Source organism: Stigmatopora nigra, chromosome 20 (genome assembly GCF_051989575.1).
Source record: "Stigmatopora nigra isolate UIUO_SnigA chromosome 20, RoL_Snig_1.1, whole genome shotgun sequence".
NCBI lineage: Eukaryota > Metazoa > Chordata > Actinopteri > Syngnathiformes > Syngnathidae > Stigmatopora > Stigmatopora nigra.
Genome location: NC_135527.1, coordinates 1520345 through 1525837, shown reverse-complemented (window position 1 = coordinate 1525837; position 5493 = coordinate 1520345). Strand labels below are relative to the sequence as shown.

General features: G+C 37.1%; 1 long non-coding RNA gene across 1 annotated transcript; it reads left to right on the top strand.

Annotated features, from left to right (window-relative positions):
- The first annotated feature begins 1296 nt into the window (after positions 1-1296).
- LOC144213478 (uncharacterized) lies at positions 1297-3486 on the top strand. Its single transcript, XR_013329981.1, has 2 exons — positions 1297-1593; positions 2577-3486. It is a non-coding gene; the product is annotated as an uncharacterized LOC144213478 (long non-coding RNA).
- Positions 3487-5493: the final 2007 nt, after the last annotated feature.

The window sequence follows — 5493 nt, the reverse complement described above, 5'->3', positions numbered from 1 at the left end:
GGCAAGCGGTCAAATAGTCCCAGTGTTCTCGTTACCTCTGCGTCCTGCGTCTGATACGCACAGCTTTTCTTCCAGACGCACAATTTCAAGTAATGTGCTTTTTTCGGACGCAAAGAATTTTTTATCAAAAAAAAACCAAAACACATATATATCCGATAGCAAACCAATTTATTCCACATAATCTTTGCGAAATAATTCTCGCGTGAACGAGACTAGCAGACACTAGCAGACGAAGGAGAGGAAGCGATTGCAAGAGTTTCGTAATAATGTAAGAAAGATAAAAAATGTTTCAGAAAAAGCAAAAGTCTGGATAGTTATTTCGCAGTTAAAAATACAACTAGTAAGAAAAGAACTGCAGAAGATTCGATCGATGATCATGAAGCAAAACGGGGTAAGCAAGGAAAAATACGCACATTTCAAAAGACTTGGTTGCAGCTGTTCGCGTGGTTACGATATGACGAGGAAAATAATTTCATGTACTGTGCTGTTTGTACGGATAACAAGCAGGTAAATGGATTGATTGCGGCAGCTAAATGCACGAATTTTCAAAAATGCACCCTGGATAGACACATAGTTTTGCCCGGACACAAGTTGGCACTGGAAATTCCCACATTGCGAAATAACAACAAAAAAACCGGACAAAAGGCATCAGCAACAAAAGACAAAGTAGTTACAGCCAATCATATCATCATATCAAGTAGTTACAGCCAATCATATCATCAACTGCTACAAAGAGGGAGTGGAGAATGCTCAAGCAAATTGTACTGGCTGAAAAGTACCCAAGAGACAAGATGAGCAATCTCTGGAAACTGATCAGCCAGTACCACAGTGAAGAGATGCCAAACATGATAAGATTGGCTCAGCTGGCTCTTACATCAGCTGTGCCTACAGCTGGCTGTGAGAGAGGTTTTTCTGTGCAGAACAGAATCCTCACAAAGAAAAGAAACAGGCTGCAAGTGGAAACTCAGCACAAACTGATGGTAGTGCAGCTGGCTAAAAGTGTGAACCATCAAAAGGCCCTGGAAAAGTGGAAAGGCTGCAAAGAGAGGAGGATCTACGAGCTGAAAGACTAGTACAATGATAAATAAACCCTAACCCTAAACCATATAATAAATAAATTAAATCTGAATGTTTATATATCGTTGTTTATGTTTTATTTGCATCCGTAGTATGTTGGGACTCGTGACAAGTTTCCTGGGACGCACAGTTTTCAGACAAGCGAATCCCTGGGACTCGCAGTGTGCCAATTGTAAAATTATCACTGTAGTCCCACAGGCTATTTAGCCGGTAACCTATTATTTAACATTGAGTGAATAGGGAATTTTCTAAACCATTCAAACAATCCTATTGAAATTTGATGTGTTATTGCCAAGTGATAGATTTTAACATTAGGTGAACAGGGATTTAGGCCGTGGCTCCGTAGCCGTAGTTTCTTACTTCTTACCGGCGAAATAGACATATATGGCCATAGAGGCTATTTGACCGGTTACCGGCTAAGGAGCCACTGCGGAAGAATTTGCCTCAAAACAAACAAAATAAAGAGAAAGGAACATTTAATTTAAAAAAAATGAATTATTAACCTTTTCTCCAAAGGTAAAATTATAACCAATTTTTTTTAGTTATTTGTTTTTGAAAATTCATCAGTCAATACAACCAACATAATGACTAAATCATTTCATTTATAAATGCCATTAGGGTATAAACTGTTAAAATGTATAGAGACACATGTCAAAGTATTTGCCAGGTTTAACAGTATTAAAATTAAATTCATTTTCATGTATATAAAACTAATTTATGATGAGAGTATCGGGATTAATGATGAGGCTTTTAGTTATTCATATTATCCAATTAATATTAAAACATTTTTTCATATTCATAAGGGGATTCAGTGAAGGCAAACAATATTGAAGTATTGTAAAAATATGTTAGGCTGTTGGGTAAACCTGGACAGCAACATGCATCATAGATCAATATCCAAATAGAACATTTGAATAGAACTTATAAATACTGATTAAACTTTTTTTGTCAACAAATGACACACACAACATTTCGAAGCTTATAGGCAAAAAGCAGCGATTCCAACACAATGTGTCTCACTTTTTTCCCACAAATCTTCAAACATATGGACACTCGTATGTCAAGGTATTATCGTACTGTAATAAATAGCTAGACTGGCTTCCTCCAAATAGAAACTATACTTACTTCTAACAAGTGAACATAACAAGGTAAACTTGATTCCAAAACAATAGAATGGCCGTGTAACCTAAAAAAAAAAAGCTAAAAATAAATACAAATACAATACTGCCAGAATGTTTCACAGGAGTTTAAAAACCACCTCTCCAGCCTGCTGCACAAAAACATACCTCTCTTTCTCTGTAATAGTAATAAGATGGCCAAGATGGCGCCGTTCAAGTGGGAGCCTGTGGCAGTAGCTCTGCACCAAGGGTGTCAGACTCTTATGTTTTTCATGTTTTACACCCCTTCTTTCTTTTTTTAAATGACATTTTAATATTTCCTAATACATTCCTTTTTACTTTACTTTGTACTTTATACTTTTTACTTTGATGTTTTTACAGCTTTCCTTGTTCTGTTAGCCTGGCATCTTTCGACCACTTCTTTTTTGTTTTGGGGGACCAGCCAGCCATGCCTACGCTGTGACACACATGGAACTATCTGTTACTATACGCAGCAGAAGGAGCAACACCTCGGTACCGCCGAAGGTCTGGAACTGGACAAAAGTGCTGGGAGAAGAGGCAACGCTTCTGACCAACCATTCCATCGTGGGATGGGATGGAAGAGCTGTCGGCCCCTACCAGCAACGGAGTCGAGGTGTTCTGCCCTGCTGCTATTTTTTCCAGCTTCAGACTATTGAGTAACTGTGCGAATAAGCTTGCAAAAGCGACTCTGCATATTCTCCACCTCGGTCACAGTCTGCAGAAGTTCCCCATCTCGTGGAAGACTTCCTGTGTGTGGTTCCAGTTTTTGTCCAACTTTACAAGGTCTTTTTGAGTCCGATTCAGTTACCGCAACCAAAATGGCGCTGTTTAAGCGGCAGCCGGCGGCCACGGTAGCTCTGTCCACTCTTGATCGTTTTGTGTTTTGCTGCTTTTATGTTTTAATGATTTGATGATTACATTTACTTTGATTTGCTTTGTACTTAGTGTTTTTGCTTTGCTGTTCTGTGGGGTTCCTGTGTGTGGTTCCAGTTTTTGTCCAACTTTACAACGTCAGTTTGAGTCCGATTCAGTTACCGCAACCAAAATGGCGCTGTTTAAGCGGCAGCTGGCGGCCACGGTAGCTCTGTCCACTCTTGTTCGTTTTGTGTTTTTGCTGCTTTTATGTTTTAATGATTTGATGATTCCATTTACTTTGATTTGCTATGTACTTTGTGCTTTTGGTTTGCAGTTCTGTCTAATCACCCTCTTGCTACTGCCACAATGTAATTTCCCGAATACGGGATGAATAAAGTTATCCAATCCAATCCAATGAATAATACCCCAATCTTGTGTTTTTATGCAAACATTTACAATTACATTACCTTTGTAGATTGTCTAACATCTATAAAACTTTCTTACTCAATGTTTTTCCAATAGTTACACATAAAATAAAAATCTATTTAAATTTCTACCAATCATCCCCTTCAACATCAAAAAGATAAAAACAATTTACCGTTATTTTCAGACATGAAGTTACCGTATTTTCACACCTGTCGAAAGAAAACAATCTTATATATATACATTTGTCAAATTGTTCAAATTAATTTATTCATCTTCCTTAATTTTAAATCTCAGCAAATAACGCTTCTCTTTTTTTTTTGTCACATTTGAATTTGGAAGGCTGATTTTGTCAACAAAAAGACCCAAAAAGTATTTTTCACTAAAATGAGAGCTTTATTGGAACTACCTGAAAGGATTACACATTAAATCGGGTTAAATACGTGATCCATCTTATAATATGACAAAAGTATAAGGAGATTGTACTACTTTTTTTATTTATTTACAGCAAATGCATTGTCTTTCACAGCATATTTCTACAAATGCTTCTTAGATCTTAGATTCAATATATCAATTATTATTAGAATGTATCATACGTGAATGACACTCAATATTCTTTTTGGATTTGCTAGAAATTTCAATTGACAAAAACTGAATTTTTTCAAATTTCTTAGGCATGTCTTCAACTGTGAAGATATATTTTCCATATATCTTCAAAACACATTATTGATTATTTACTTGGTAATTTCCTCATTTAGGCTCTACTATTTCGGATAGAATTGTGAAATAAAATCTTCAACGACACCCAATTTTCTTATAGAGTAATACCTTGACATACAAGTGTTCCAACATACGAGAAATTTTAGATACGAGGAAAATTCTGAGCATTTTTTTGCCTTAAGATACGAGACCAATTTTAGATATGAGCATACCAGATGGTTCCCAATTGTGAGTCGGTAGTAAATAACAACAAATGTTGGTGTTTTCTTTAGGATGGAAATTGATTAATTTTTTATTTTGTTCATTTCTATGGGAAGAATTGACTTGAGATTCAAGTTAATTGACATACTAGCTTGATCCCGCAGTGAGCTCCTTTCTAAAGGTATTTTTGTATTTGAATCGTGTGGATCGAAATTACACATTAAAAAGTGTAAACGGGAATTTTTGAAAGCACTCTGGCTCCTCCTCCTCTTTAATTTGGGGCCATGCTGAGGCATTCGCAGGCTACACCCCTACGCTGGCCAAGCCCAGATAATCATTTTTCACGGACTCACCTGGTGACCAGGTGAAATGAACTTCCTCCTTTTTGTATGGAAGTTGCTCTTCTCCCTTTGTTCTTGAGGGAAGTCTGGCTCCTCTTTAATTAGAGGCCATGTTTTGGTTTTTGCAGGCTCAGCTTCAAAACTGAGGGCGCCATAAATTCATTTCGTCACAATGCAGTACTTACTACTGCAGTATTCTCGTCAACAGCAACATGAGTTGAAAACTGTTTATAAGTGCATTTTTAAAAGTATAGAACTATTGGTCAGAAAAGTTTATTCACTGGTGATGTAGCTCCTTAAAAATAGTCAAATCTATTTGGGAGCCTTTTCATGGTAAACATTCTCTTTTATGTTTTAGATTTTAATTTAGTTAAAATGCTTTTGCCAAAGGGCAGGCATTAATGAAAGCATTATCTTTTATTCAGTATCAGGTTCATTATTATTTGGGGGATTAATGAGATTGAAATAGAGGTATAGTCTAATTGGATGCTCTAAATTGCTCCTAGGTATGAGTGTGAGCGTGAATGGTTGTTTTTCTACTCATGCTCTGCAATTGGCTGGCCACTGAATCAGGGTGTTCCTCGCCTTAGGCCCGAAGGCAGCTGGGATAGGCTCCAGCATCCCCTATACAAGATTTAGCATATCGTAAAATGAATGAATGAATGTTGGGATTAAAAACAGTGGGAGAAGCCCAACGTAGCTTTAGGCCAACTGGGTAGATGGTGCATTTCCAGACA